This window comes from Convolutriloba macropyga, chromosome 11, assembly GCF_964194025.1.
Source record: "Convolutriloba macropyga chromosome 11, txConMacr16.3, whole genome shotgun sequence".
NCBI lineage: Eukaryota > Metazoa > Xenacoelomorpha > Acoela > Convolutidae > Convolutriloba > Convolutriloba macropyga.
In genome coordinates, this window is record NC_134478.1 from 48,216,548 (window position 1) to 48,231,693 (window position 15,146).

Here is a 15,146-nt window from a genome sequence, read left to right on the forward strand (position 1 = left end):
TGTGCATAGGAATTTTAATGCGACCAGTGACTGGCAATCCTTTGATGTAGCTCTTAAGAAAAATCAAGAGATCTGGAATGAAAATCAATACCCAACGGAGTGGTCCTCCAGTATTGTTAATTAGACGCTGAATAAAATAGTCACGAAGAAAAAAGTCACAGCAAATCCACCCCAAAATGAACAACATCTTAAAAATTTAAAAGCCTGAACAATAGGGATCCTAAACCTAGGTTTTTTTGTTCAATACAGAGGAAATATCACGCAAAATATTGCAAGTAGACTGAAAAAAAAAGTGTGATATTCAAATCATTTTCACAACAAGAAAGCTAAGAGCTTGCTTGCTCACCCTGAAGTCACCTTTGATAAGAATCTGAAATCCCATGTGCTATATAAAGTTACATGTAATGGATGCAGTTCCATCTATATTGGCCAAACCAGCCGACATCAAAAAAAAGATTCCCCTGTTGGACAACACCTTGTTGAATGTTGTGGTACGAAGCATAACGTAAAATGGGAGATTCTTGATGCAGGTCGCAGGGTTGAAAAACTAATGACGATAGAAGCGATCTACATCAAAAAGATGAAACCGCAACTAAATACGCGCGATGAGTATCGGGGCGGGAATTGACATTGAAGTACTTGTTCAAATGCAAAAATTTGACTTCTGAAATTCAAATATTCTGGTACATGTTAATTCGAAATTTTGTCAACCCCAAAAAGTAAAAAATAAAAACAGACAAGAATGAAAGTTAAAATCTCTTTTCAGGATTAGAAAGCATTATACCCGGGATTTTCATAAAATCCGGAATAAAAATTGAATTGATTTTAGTGTAATAAGTGTAAATAAAATGTTGTAAATGTGATTTTAACTGTAAATATTTTCAAAAATTCGATGTTACTCTAACTCATCTCTTAGAATTATAGTCAAAGACAAGTTTATATACTTTGTAAATGATTTCATTTTTTTAAATTCTGACGATGAACGCAATGTTCAAAAACGTTCGTTTTAATTAATCAATTTAAGTTTTAATTGATAATTACTTCTCTGCATCTTCAATCATACAAGCTTGCACACAAATGTACCAGTTGTGGAAGAAGAAATTATCTGGTGCTATACATCTCGGGGTGGGAGACCAAAACTCCTGACCTGAAGGCGATGAGCATTGATTGTAACCGATACGTTACTTTCCGAGGGAAAGGAGTCAAATCTGAATCACGTAAAAACTGGTTTCACGCAAAATAACAAGATATTACTGTTACAGATTTAAAAGTGCAGGAAATTGTACGGATCTGTTCCTATTGTGCGGAAAATGGTACAACAGAGGACACATACGAATAAAAATTATTCAAAATGTATGTGGATGACATTGTGTGCACTGTTAGGCGGAAAGCTCTAGATTACCTTGAGTATGAGAATTCCGTTCAAAAAACATACAATGCACTTCTGAGACACTCAACGGTCATGAAGGTTTGGTTATCTCAGATCTGAGCATAAACGTAAACGAAAAAATTAGCTTCCGTTGGTATCAAAAATCAACTGATACCGGCATGATCTTAAATTTCATTTGCTGTGCACTGTTACAACATGAGAAAAATGTAATTCATTGGAAGGCACATAGAATTTTTAATGCACTCAGTGTCTTGCGATCCTCTGCATTAGCTCTCGAGGAAAATCAAGAGATCTGGACTGAAAATCAGTATCCAACTGAGTGGTCATCTAGTATTGTTAATGAGAAGTTGGATGAAATAGTCAGGCAGGAAAAGGTTAAAAAAGGCCCCAATCATGAACATCTTTTCAAAACATTTAAAAGACTCAAAAAATTTACCGATGTTTTTTGCTCAAAACAGGGGAAACATCAACCAACATTTTATAAGCAAAAAATTGTGCAATATTCAGACCATTTTCACAACAAGAAAAATTAGTACTTGCTTGCCCACCATGAAATCATCTTTCGGATCTATTCTATCTCGGCCCCCAGCTTAGAGAGCATAAATTTCTCATGACCCCCAGGCGCAAGTGCTATGTTCTTACTTAGTAACGTGCTATATAACAACATATACTTTGTAACTGGGGGTGAAAAAACACTGGGGGGGGGGGCGAAATATAATAGATTCTAACTTGTGTTAAAATTCTGAAAATGTGATATATAAAGTTACATGTATTGGATGTAGCTTCATCTATGTTGGCCTACCAACAGACATAGATGCCTCATATGATAAAAGGGTGTGGTCTGAGTGGTGAAAAAGATAACATTGTCGGATAAACTAATTGAAATTCTTAGTGCCAGTCAGATTGACGCTCGCAATGGAGAAAGTGACGATCTAACCATAAAAAATGCGAAAAAGATAATAGCAGTTTGCTTCAATTAATGAAAATGAGAGATATGTAATAAAACTTATCACAGACTCAGGACAACTAGATCGCAGCCAGTCAAGTTTTCTGGGTTAGCTAAAGTACAAAAAGTTGTACTCCGCTGCAGTTTGTTCTGTCAATACCCGGTTGCAATTATGAGAACCTCCTTAGATTTTTCTCGATTTTCCAGAAGTTACCAGGTGCAAATAATGAGACTAACTCGAAAGAAACCAGAGTCTCTTTTTAGGCTATAAAATTGAAAAAAGACAGGCTAAAATTACCTTTCGATGGTACAAGCTGGTACACAAGTTTACCGTTGAGGAATAAGAAGAAATTACACCTATCCTTGTGATATAAACCTAGGGAAAGGAGAAGACAGCTGCTGATGTGAAAGGAATTTGCAATGATTGTCGTCGACGCGTTATCTTCCGAGGGAAAGCAGTCAATTGCGAATCACGTAAAACTGGTTTCAAGCAAAATGCCATGGTATTACTGACAGAAATTTAAAAAAAAATGCAGGAATTTTTATGATTCTGTCTTTATTGGGCGGAAAAGAGGAATGAAGAAATTTCAAAAGGTATGTGTATCACATAGTGCGCACTGTTAGGGGGAACCCTCTAGATTACCTCGAGTATGCAAACTCCCTTCACGAAAACTTACAATGCACTCTTGAAACATTCGACTATAATGGAGATCTGGAGTTCCCAGATCTGAACATAAACGTAAACCGTGAAAGAGAAATTAGCTGCCGTTGGTATCAAAAATAAACTGATCCCGGCATAATCCTAAATTTCAGTCGCTGTGCACTGTTTCAACATAGGAAAAAATGAATTCAAGGGACGGCACATAAAATGTTTTAATGCAAGCAGTGACTTGGCAATCCTTTGTTGTAGGTTTTAAGAAAAATAAAGGGACCTGGACTGAAAATCACATTTGAACTGAGTTGTCTTTCAGTTTTGTTAATGCGTCTTTGGATAAATTTGTCAGGAAGGAAAATGTTACGCAAAAACCACCCAAAAACGAACAACCTCACAAAACGGTTGAAAGTGGCAACAAAAATTACCAATGATTTTTGTTCAAAACAGAGGAAGAATCACTTGAACTTTTACAAGCAAAAAATGTGCAATATACAAAGCCTTTTCAAAGCGCGAAAATTAATGAAAATTTGCTTGCCCAACCTGAAACCATCTTTTGATAAAATCTGAAAATGTGACATATAAAGCTACATGTAATAGATGTAGTTCCATCTATATTGGCCAAACGAGCTGACATGTTACCACCAGAAATTCAAGGCATCAAAAAAAAGGTTCCAATGTGGGAAAACATCTCGTTTAATGTTGGGGTAGAGCGCATTACATTGAAAGGGAGAATCTAGATGCATGTCCCGCGTTTGATAAACTGATGACAATAGAAGCGATCTACCTCAAAAAAAAACAGAAACCGCAACTAAATTTGCGCGATGAGTTCGGGAGAGGGAATTGATTTTGAAGTATTAGTTCAAACACAAAAAAACTTTGACTTTTGAAAATCAAAAAATATTCTGTTACAGGTTTTTTCGAAATTTTTCAAATTCAAATGCTGAAGGAGAACAACATATCGGAATGAAAGTAAAAACTCCTTTTAGGAAAAAAAACAATATATTTGGGAATTTCAAAAGCTCCGAAATGAAGATTGAAACAATATTGGTGTAGGAAATGTAAATAAACTGTCGTAAGTGAGTTCATTTTTGTTTTAACATTTTTCACAGATTTCGATATATAGAGTCAAAACAACTTATATATTTTGTAAATCACTTTGCTCGAAGGTTAAACTTGACGCTGAAAGCAATGTTCGAACACGTTTTGCTTTGTTTTATCATTTTAAAATTTTAACTGACAATTCTTTCGTCTACGCACATATATATTTACATTACCTCGTGCACTGTACAACGAAGACCAAAGCACCAGAAAAGGGCCTCCTCTGGTCAATAATCCTACAGAAGCTAGAAGCACAACAAAAGTTACAGAAAATTCTAGTATAAAAGAAAAAAATAGAAAATTCTGAGCCCATACTAGAACAAGATATCGAATAATTTTTTTATTAACAAAACATTGAGATGATCTATTGAGCATATTAAAGATGTTTTGTCTCCGCAAATAGGATCAACAAGGAGGCCATTACCAATCAAGTAATTAAAGAGAGCGCATCCTGCCCAGGCCAATGTATTCTTATCTGAGTGTTTATTGAGACGTGGTTTCTTAAAGAGGCCAAATGAAACGCTCCTCTTAATAAAATTTTTTTTCAGGTCGAGCTATTTCTGTCTAAAGGTTTCTGTCTAAATGAATGCCCAATTACTTCACGGAATCTCAGTTTTTCTAACTTTGGTTAAGCATGACTCTGTCAACGGTTCACAGAATCAAATGATTTCAGATATCCTAACATTCAAACATAAATGATTACAAGTAACCCAATTTTGCGGGTAAACAATTTCAGAACCAATGCATCTGTCATTCAGAGTTTCTGCAGAGTACATAAGTGTTGAATCATCCGCAGACATATACATGTCGAAATACTTGCAAACAATCAAAAAAAGTCGTTCGCATATATAATGAAAAGGAGAGGGCCGAGTATTGACCCCTAGGGCATACCGCTACTGATTGCCATGAAGTCTGAGAACGCTTCATTGGTAACCACAGTCTGTTGCCGTTTCAGGAAAAAACTGCAAAACCAACTAAAATTTACTCCTCTAATATTTACAGTGCACGCCATAATTTTCCAGTTTCTCAATAATCAAATCCTGATTAACGGTTTCGAATGCCTGTCTAAAGACAAGGAACATACAGAACTGTTTGGTTGACTTGTAAAATCGTAGTTTCTCAACTATCTTTGTGATTGCCAATATTGAACTACATTTAGTTCTAAAACCGAATTCTTTTTCATTGTATCGTCTGTTCATAAATCTACGTAATCTGGTATACATAGCTGGTTCAAAATTTTTGCAAACAACAGGCAAGATTGAGTGTGGCCGATAAATGCTCATATAAAACACTGAGCCTTTTTTTTGAAAAGTAGAGTTACGCGTGATTTTTTGAGGCATTCTGGAAAACTTCCTCGCAAAAATGAAGTGTTTATAAGAGCAGCTAAGTATGCCAAAATCACCGGAAGCATAAATTTCAGCCTTTTCACAGATATATCATCGAGTCCAGTTGATTTATTGGGATTAAGCGGTCAATATTTTCTGTACCTCTTCATCGCCAACTGGAAAAGGAACATTGACTTTACGACTGGTGAAAAACCAGATTTCAATCGAAGTCTGATCAGGTTGTCCCAGTTTATTGCCAGCAATGATCACAAAATACTCCTTGAACAATTCAGCTACGGTCGCACCATCTTCAATGGTAGCACCACCTTCGATTTGAAGTGAGATTTGTTTGCTCTATGCCCGGTTATTGTTTATTTCGTTGATGTCTCTGAATATATTGCCTTTCGTTGAAATTGTATGCAGAACCTTTTTGATATTATAACGTTGTTTCTTGTTTACGGTCAATTTGTTGACCACTTTCCTTGCTATTTCAATTCTTGAAGGAACATTGAGTATTTTTTCTCGATTTTTTGAATTTATTGTTTCTTTTTACTATTGCTCGCCGAATTCTCTTGTCAAACCAGGATACTTTTTCTACAAGAAACTATTTGTCTTTACCGTTGCATAACCCTGGCTGACAGCCAAAAGCTACAACATTATTGTAAGATTCATGGCAACAACCGGCACTTCATAATACTCTAATATTTGAAGTTTTTGGTGACATGATATTGAAGTCTGTCAAAACGTTTACTTTAAGACCGAAGGTTGACAAGGAAACTAGAATGATTTGTCAATGTAGAAGTACTGTAGCCATAAATAAATTGAGCGTTCAGAAATGAGGGATGAGGACCTTTCATTGAAAAGGATTGTTTGACTGGTTTAAAGCACTTTTGACAATTTTGGGATACGCTCGTTGAACATCATACAATGTTTTTAGCTCAGTTTTTAAATCATTTGCATCATATACAATAATATTTTCATTCACTCATTGGGACAATTTGATGACATGATCTTTGCGCAAAGAAGACAGTATTCTGAATGCAGTGGTGTCACATCATCATTGAGATAATTTTTTACTGGTTGAGATTTCAGGTTCTTCTTGTTCCGCATCAAATCCATTTTCTTCTCTCTTCGATCAAAACGACCTACCAAAGGTCTTTTACCGCCACTTTTGGAAGAGGGTCGATGTCATAAACAAAGGTTGCCCTTTTCATATTTGTCCCACAGTTACCTGCCACCTTGAATACTTCCTCGTATGAATCCTTGTTGCTACCTTCATCATCCAGCTGAACAATCCCCACAAAATCTTGCCTCCCATATTGCTGTGCTGAAATGCATCTGCCTCAAAAGTTGCAATTCCCTCCAGCACCGTGTCACCCCCTTGACCGCTCTTCTCTGAGATCTTGTCGTGAGCTTAAAAAGCGCAAAGAAACGGCCGGGCCAGAAGTTTCTTGGTGATGCCTTCTGGGAACCAGATCCTCGACGAGACAATGTACCCAATCCCGTCACAGTCCTCACCAGTGCACTCAACCTGTTGTACTCTACTTATTTAGGGTAGCTATTCGCGATGCGGGTGCGCTTAGATTTTTTAAACTGTGATTTCCGGAGTGGGAATCCGACTTGACTATTCAACGCTTACTCGTGGAGCGGGATTTACAAAGAGAATTGTTTAACTGAATTTGAATTGCGAAGTTACGAGATTGAATAAATATTAATCAAGAAATCGTGAAGGCGTGATCAGACATGTCTGATCAGGAAACGGGAAATCAAAAAGGAAATGACAAACAGATCACGAGGTACTAAATGAACAAGTAATGAACAGTTTATGAAGGGCAAATAAAAAAACTAATTTAAGACATCGTATGAAATATAAACTGCACCAAATAAATTACTAAGGATGATATCCCTGTGTATCCCATACCCCTTACATCAGCAAAGAAAATTGTTAACATAACAATTTTCGAATTTATAAAATTAATAACAATATTTTTAATTTAGTACTTGGTCCCCGGTTAAATAAATAATAAAAATATTTGTACTGGTTATCATAGCTAAAAAAATACTATTAAAATATAAGTGCCTTAATTAAGACAGTTTTTGAGAAACTCAGTTTCTAATTGTCCCAATCGTTCAAATTGTGTCCTTCGGCTTCGAACACAGTCATTGAATGTGCTAGCGTTGGGGTATTGGTTTCAAAAAGAGAAGGATCTCGCGTGGCGTGTGGCGGAACCTCTCCAATTACTGGAAGATATTGGTCTCTGTAGGCTGTTCTTCCGCAATATGATGAACCGTTTCCAAAATGGACTCGGATTGGGGCTGGTAATTTTCAACGTCACCTGCTCGTCGAGGTCGTTTGGGTGGCGCTGCGATTGTTGAGTCAGGAGATGGGCTATCAAAGCCGTAGTAAGATGGGCTTCGCCGATTGCGGTCTGATGATCTTTGTGGTCGATTCGCTGCGGCAGATGTATTTGCCGGAGGAAGTTGTTGGCTGCTCGCTATAGGAAAATTGCTGGCTTCTGGCTGCTGATTTCGGAGAGCTAGAAAGTTCAGAATTTTTAGGGACTCTTCCTCGCATCGCGCGTGAAATGTTCGATTTTGAGGAGAATATCCCGCTGCCCGGATCACGCTTACGATCTTTCATTTTCTTATCCCCCTTTTGTTTCCTTTTGAGCTCTTTCACGTGACTCTAAATTAGTTCTTCCACCAGTTTTTCTCCCGATCTTGGTCCCCTGCGATCCGCGTACGCCTTTAACGGGGTTTGCCCTCCAATTGCGTCCCGAATTTCGCAATATCGCTGTTCCTGACCGTTACTACAGGTTTTCCGGGTTCTTTGATTGTGGAAGTGGTCGGGCTAACATTCAGCATATGTGAGACAGGTGCAAGTACTTCATATAATCCCTCCAAATTTTTCTCCGATCGTTGCTTTCCATGGATTTTCTGGGCTAAGTTGAGCTCCACTGCTCGTTCTTTGAGTGGAATTGGGCGAGTGGCCTTCGTTCCCAGGAAACGTGATTCGCCGTCCGTGCTGGCCCGTTCTCTTGCTTTCGCCTCTTGCGTCGCTCGTGACATCCCAACATCAACCTCAATATCACTGCGGAACCCGTTCACCCGCTTGTCATCTGGAAGGACTTTTTCCGGCATCACTGTGTCTTCATCTAAATATTAGTTTACAATGTTTTCATATTGGAGATTTGACAATTTATGCGTTGTCGATATCACGCTCAGTGGGGTATTACGTTTTCTTCCAAAGGGTGCTTCGAAAGGCGAGATATTTGTTGTTGTTTGTTTACACATTCGCAATTGGTGTATTATTATCTTTAATGCATGCTTTACATGCAAAGCGTTAGCAGACCATTTTTCCTCTTTAATACATGCAAGTCTATTTTTAATCGTTTGAATAAGTCCTTCTACCAGTCCAATAGCATGATGATCATTCACTGGAGCTTCAATTATGTCGATATTATTTTTGTTACAACAGGTCTTTACTGACTGCCAACCAAACATTTTGCTTGGTCCAGTCGAATAGATCGTGGAATTCCTTGATTTTCAATATACATGTCCAAAAATTTTAAAACATTTGGCCCGTTAGCCTTGTCATAAACACATGTGGTAGGGTATTTAGAAAAACGGTCGATAGCTGCTAAGAAGTAAATTTCACTATCCTTTTCATCAAAAATTGGACATCCAAAATCAATTTGAAATTCTTGATTTTGTTCAACGCACGGTATGTGAGGATTAAATTACTTACCGGGAATAACAAATTTAAGATTCTTGCCAATCACCGTGCAGGGCTTGCATTCTGTAGCTCTAACTATAAGCTCGAGATGCCTGTATGGCCACCAGCAGTGCATGGCCATTCATATTAAACCCCATGTGCCCGGATGGCTGGAGTGTATGTCGTCAGTCATCGCCTCTTGCTGAACGTTCGGTATGGCGATCTTTTCATCGATACATACGCACACGAAACGTACATAGAGAACTCTCCAATATGAGAGTGTGTATGGGTTCAGTGCTTTGAGGCGACTTTCATTGTTTGTTAGGATGCAGTACCGGACCTCTTTTGGTACTGCGTCCTTGCTGGTCAGTGACGCAACTGGAGATTTATTAAAAATCGTTGATATGATGTATCCAAATGTTGGTACATGTGGGCTGGGTGTGATAGGGGTACTTGCGTTGGATGAGTGAGCCGGAGATATTGGTGTTGTTATTGGCGAGGAAATTGCTGCGCGGGTGTTGTTTAAAAGCTCTTGTCGCTGACTTGCGTTGCGGGATTTGCCTGGCGAATTAGAACGCTGACTTGCGGGGCGGATTAGATGACTGTTGATTCGCTGAGCAAGATGCGTCGTTAAAACGAACGCAAGTGATGCGCTTTTTAGAAGGCATTATGTTACTGATTTTGTTTATGTAGTTGATTTCTGACAATGGACAATGATTTAGATGATAATGCGCGAGAGTTAATTCATTCCGAATTTGGAATAATTGTTTACGCTTACTGGTATTTCGCTGAGCGAGAGAAGTGTTAAGTGGATTTTGTGACGCGGGGTCTACATATTTTAAATTGTTTAAATTACAATTAGTATTTGAGGCTAACTTTTGCGGAGCAGGGGAATTATAAAAAACATGCTTGTATACTCGTGCCGCGTTTGTGTTAATTAAGTTTATCGCCTTTTTGTTGGCCTCAATTTTAGGTGTGGTTTGTAATGCGGGATCGTGTGCCTCAATTTTAGGTGTGATTTGTAATGCCGGGTTGTGTGCTATAAATAATTGGCGTAAATGAGATGCAGATTTTGTGTCATTTAATTCCAATGTATTAAGAAATGTAGAAATTAACTTTAATTTTGCTACAATTAAGTCCCCATCATACGCGGAGACTTTTTTAGCTTTCTGAGACGGGTGTCTAAAAATGTAGTCAACTAAACCCATTTTTGCCCCGGGAAGATGTTCAATGTCAAATTGAAATGGGAGTAAACGATCCATCCAGCGGGTTAATCTGATGTTGTATTATTTATTCAATCTATTTTCTTTCATGATATATAGAAGGGCACGATGATCCGTAAATACTGTAAAAATTTTTCCGTACAAGTAATTTTTAAATTATTCAATTGACCAAACTACACCCAGAAGTTCAAGTTCGTTTACAATATAACGTTCTTCGCAAGAATTTAAAAAACGAGACGTAAATGCGATTGGTTGCCACCCATCAACTGTCAATTGTTTAAGTGCTGCTCCCAGACCGGAATGAGACGCATCGCATTCTACGCGTGCCTCGAGTTGCGGGTTATAGTGGCTATCTGCGGTTGCGTTCGCGATGCGATTTTTTATTTCATTGAAACAATTCTCATGTTCCTATGTCCAGATAAATTTTGATGTTTTTTCAGCAATGGGCGGAGGGGATGACTAATCTGAGCAAGATTAGGAATAAATTTCCCTATGAAGTGAACCGACCCCTGAAAAGAACGGAGTTTCTATAGAGTTTTCGGAGCTTCAAGTACAAAGATCGCAGCTGTTTTACTTTCGAGGGGCGAGATACCCAATTTTGATATGCGGTATCCAAGCCAATCAATTTTAAACTTTCCGAAATGACATTTAGAAAGATTTATTCTAAGATTTTCATCGTCTAATCGTTTAAGACAGTTCATTACATAAATTTTCTACGTCTAAAAAACAATATGTATTCTTTAGACCAATTAGAGTGTAGTCCATAGCTTTTTGAAATTCTGCTGGCATATCTGTGAGCCCGTAAAATCCTGTTTGAAATCTGTAAGTGCCGGTCATATCACCACTAATAATGTTAAAGTTACAATGGTTAGCAATGTTAGTATCTAAATTTATTTGACTGTATGCGTAATTCAAATCAATTGTAGAAATTTACGTTGTGTTTTGCGACGCGGGAGCACTTAATTGCTGGGAGATGGATTCGATTAGCGTATCAATATTTGGCATCTGATATTTATTCTTGTGAATGGCTTTGTTTCATACTTTTGAATCCAGTGCAAGCTTTATCGTTTGATCCTTTTTTACGGTGACCACTATTGGTGATATGAAGTATTTATCAGGACAACTTGAAATTTTTATGATATTTTTTTCGTCTAACAATTTTTTAAGTTCGATATTGACTTTTTCTTACAAATTCATTGGAATACGTCTACGTTTTTGGTGTCTAGGTTGGAAATCTTTGTAAAACTTAGATTTTGCCACATGATTTTTTGATCTTCCGATACGAGATATCAATTCAGGAAAAGTTTTTGCGATTTGTTCTTTAAATTCCGGAGACGAAATGTTGTTGACACGATTACCTTTTTGAGATGCAGATTGAGCCACTGCTAATCCAAGTTGTTCAATCAAGTCACGGCCAATTAGGGACATTAGCCCGTCAGCTACAACTGTGAATGTCGCTGAATCACTAGTCCAACCCTTACTCGTTACTGGAGATTGTATCTTTCCTTCGACCTGGATTGGTTCATTCGAGAGGGTCCGAATTTGTGAAGACACCTTTTCGCCGATCCAGAAAGCACGAGGACTGCCTTTTACTACTCGCGATGCGAGTAAATGGTTGAGAACACCGCATGCGCTACCGGAGTCCACGAGTAGTGTAGTGTTAATATTGCCAATCCTGATAGGCATGTTGAGGGGTTCTACTTTCTCCACTGCATTCTCGATCACCGCAACCATATTGTCTTCTCGACTAATGTAATCCAATTCGTAGAGATTGGCTGGTTGTAAGAAATTCACTGAGTCCTCAGGATGCGGTTCTTCTTCCACAACGCTTACCATCTTTTTCTTAGAATTCTGTGGTTTCACATTCCTTTGTTTTCTGCAAACTTCCGCAAAATGATTGAGAGGACCACAATTGTTGCAGGTTTGACCTTTTGCGATACATTTATCGCGATGATTCGGTAGCCAAAATCCTCCGCAGTTTGAACAGCAGAGTGTGGAACGGTTGTTTTGTCTTGGAGCATTATTCATATTTTTCCCAATTCGGGTTTCGGGAATTATTGGCGAATTGAACTGCGTTTACGTTGGCCCGAATGACAATCTGTTGGATTTGATGTTGATTTCTCAACCTAAGTTCCATGTTAATTGCTAGCTCTAATGCCTGACGCGGTTCAACGGTTTGTTTAAGGAGTTCCTTTTGGATTTTGGGGTTCATCAGATTAGTGATGAAGACTTCGCGTATCAGGGTCTCTTCCTTGTTTTCAAAGCCGCAATTCTCTGCCAATTCCTTTAACTTTCCATAGAAGTGTTCTACTGCTTCTCCCCGAAGCTGTTTCGTAATCAAAAAAACATGACGATCGAAATTTATGTTGCTAGGTCAGATGAATGCCTCTTCCACAATCTTCCAGAAGTCCGCAGTAGTGAGGGTATTGATCATGATATGCGGGTTCTTGCAATTAAGGATGTGGCGACCTTCTACCCCGATGATTAGGTAGAGTAGAGATACGGTTTTGCGATCCGCCAGTGGCCACGGTTTGTCACCACACATAATACCGACTTCAGTTAGCCGTTGGCAATTGTTTTGCCAGTTTTTTTTCTGCTGCGCGTTACGAGCTTCCTCTCTCTCTCCGATTGTGCGTCGTATATTGGTTCGAGGGGAAGTTCCAACATCTCGGGTTTGGGTCCAAGTAGTGTATCGAGAATAATATTCTCTTTTGCCAACAGTGTCAATTTATATTGCACTCTCCATTTCTCCTAGCGAAGAGGAGTGTCGGGTGTAGGTTTGTCCCAGAACGGGTCGATTTCGAGAGGTGTACGTTTAGTTGCTGACTGCGCCATGTCGTACTCTACTGTTTTTGGGTAGCTTTTCGCGATGCGGATGCGCTTAGATTTGTTTAAACTGTGATTCGCGGAGCGGGATCCTGACTTGAGCAACGATTACTCGCGGAGCGGGAATTACAAAGAGAATTGTGTAACTGAATTTGAATTGCGAAGTTACGAGAATGAATAAATGTTAATCAACAACCCGCCACTTTTGGAAGAGGGTCGATGTCATAAACAAAGGTTGCCCTTTGCAAATTCGTCCCACAGTTACCTGCCACCTTGAATACTTCCTCGTATGAATCCTTGTTGCTACCTTCATCATCCAGCCGAACAATCCCCACAAAATCTTGCCTCCCATAATGCTGTGCTGAAATGCATCTGCCTCAAAAGTTGCAATTCCCTCCAGCACCGTGTCACCCCCTTGACCGCTCTTCTCTGAGATCTTGTCGTGAGCTTAAAAAGCGCAAAGAAACGGCCGGGCCAGAAGTTTCTTGGTGATGCCTTCTGGGAACCAGATCCCCGACAAGACAATGTACGCAATCCCGTCACAGTCCTCACCAGTGCACTCAACCTGTTGTACTCTACTTATTTAGGGTAGCTATTCGCGATGCGGGTGCGCTTAGATTTGTTTAAACTGTGTTTTCCGGAGCGGGATCCCGACTTGAGTATTCAACGCTTACTCGTGGAGCGGGATTTACAAAGAGAATTGTTTAACTGAATTTGAATTGCGAAGTTACGAGAATGAATAAATGTTAATCAACAACCCGCCACTTTTGGAAGAGGGTCGATGTCATAAACAAAGGTTGCCCTTTGCAAATTCGTCCCACAGTTACCTGCCACCTTGAATACTTCCTCGTATGAATCCTTGTTGCTACCTTCATCATCCAGCCGAACAATCCCCACAAAATCTTGCCTCCCATATTGCTGTGCTGAAATGCATCTGCCTCAAAAGTTGCAATTCCCTCCAGCACCGTGTCACCCCCTTGACCGCTCTTCTCTGAGATCTTGTCGTGTGCTTAAAAAGCGCAAAGAAATGGCCGGGCCAGAAGTTTCTTGGTGATGCCTTCTGGGAACCAGATCCTCGACAAGACAATCTACCCAATCCCGTCACAGTCCTCACCAGTGCACTCAACCTGTTGTACTCTACTTATTTAGGGTAGCTATTCGCGATGCGGGTGCGCTTAGATTTGTTTAAACTGTGTTTTCCGGAGCGGGATCCTGACTTGAGTATTCAACGCTTACTCGTGGAGCGGGATTTACAAAGAGAATTGTTTAACTGAATTTGAATTACGAAGTTACCAGATTGAATAAATGTTAATCAACAAATCGTGAAGGCATGATCAGACATGTCTGATCAGGAAACGGGAAATCAAAAAGGAAATGACAAACAGATCGCGAGGTACTAATTGAACAAGTAATGAACAGTTTATGAAGGGCAAATAAAAGAACTAATTTAAGACATCGTATGAAATATAAACTGCACCAAATAAATTACTAAGGATGATATCCTTGGGTATCACACAACCATAGGGCAAGTCCCATTCTCCTGCCTAGCTTGGGTATCTTTGTATCGCGAACCATTGTTCAAGCCTTCTCTGAAATTATTTAATAAGTTTATCATAATAATTAGGCTATTGAAATTGCTCCTGAAGAAGTGTACTCTAGTGAAGAGGTTCCTGAGATTCCGAGGTCAGCCATTAAGAGCCTATTGAGACTAGACGTAACGTACTCACTTAAAGTGTAAAAAGATGTGATAAAGTCAATTGGACTGTTTAGCCATGGGTGCATCGCTACCGTTAACTTTGTCAAGTTTGCGGAAAAAATCGTTTGAGAAGTTCTTGAGCAAACCGAATAAGGGAAGGATATACAAACTCCTGACGTAAAGGGAACCGAGGGAAAGCAGTCATGTCCGAATCACGTAAAAGTTGGTTGCACGCAAAGTTATTACTGACACAGATTAAAGAAACTTGCAGG

At 39.1% G+C, this 15,146-nt stretch overlaps 1 protein-coding gene across 1 annotated transcript in view; it reads right to left on the reverse strand.

Moving 5' to 3' along the window:
• Nucleotides 1–14,786, reverse strand: part of LOC142349733 (U6 snRNA-associated Sm-like protein LSm8) — a 176,648-nt gene extending 161,862 nt beyond the window's left edge. Inside the window, exon 1 of the mRNA XM_075401474.1 lies at nucleotides 14,775–14,786. The gene's annotated coding sequence lies outside the window, so the exon portion shown is untranslated. The remainder of the gene's footprint in view (nucleotides 1–14,774) is intronic.
• Nucleotides 14,787–15,146: the final 360 nt, after the last annotated feature.